This window comes from Tupaia chinensis, unplaced genomic scaffold, assembly GCF_000334495.1.
Source record: "Tupaia chinensis unplaced genomic scaffold, TupChi_1.0 Scaffold000359_1, whole genome shotgun sequence".
Taxonomy (NCBI): Eukaryota; Metazoa; Chordata; class Mammalia; order Scandentia; family Tupaiidae; genus Tupaia; species Tupaia belangeri.
The window spans coordinates 1426426-1426925 of record NW_006159855.1 but is presented as its reverse complement, the minus strand read 5'-3'; positions in this window follow the sequence as shown (position 1 = coordinate 1426925).

The following is a 500-nucleotide window of genomic DNA, read 5'->3' as shown; positions in this document are numbered from 1 at the left end:
CGAGAGCCGCCGGCGCCTCCCGGGCCTCCCGCGCCAACGCCGCCGCCAACGCCGCCGCCGCCGCCACGGCGTTTTCCTTTCATTTTTGCTTCTCTCTCTCCCTCTCCCTCTCTCCCCCTCTCTCCTTCGCCCTCTCTCCCCGCTGTCGCTTTCGCTCGCTCCCTCCCTCCTTCCCTTCCCCCTCTCCCTCCCTCCCCCTCAGACGCCATCTCTCCCTCTTTCCCCGCTCTCCCTCTCTCCCTCCGGCTCGCCGGCATGAGGGAATGTGGAAGTGAAAGGGAAAGCTTCGCCCTCTCTCCCCGCTGTCGCTTTCGCTCGCTCCCTCCCTCCTTCCCTTCCCCCTCTCCCTCCCTCCCCCTCAGACGCCATCTCTCCCTCTTTCCCCGCTCTCCCTCTCTCCCTCCGGCTCGCCGGCATGAGGGAATGTGGAAGTGAAAGGGAAAGACGACATGTTTGCAGCGCGGCGCGGGCCTGCGCGCCGCCGTCCCCGGGGAGAGGCG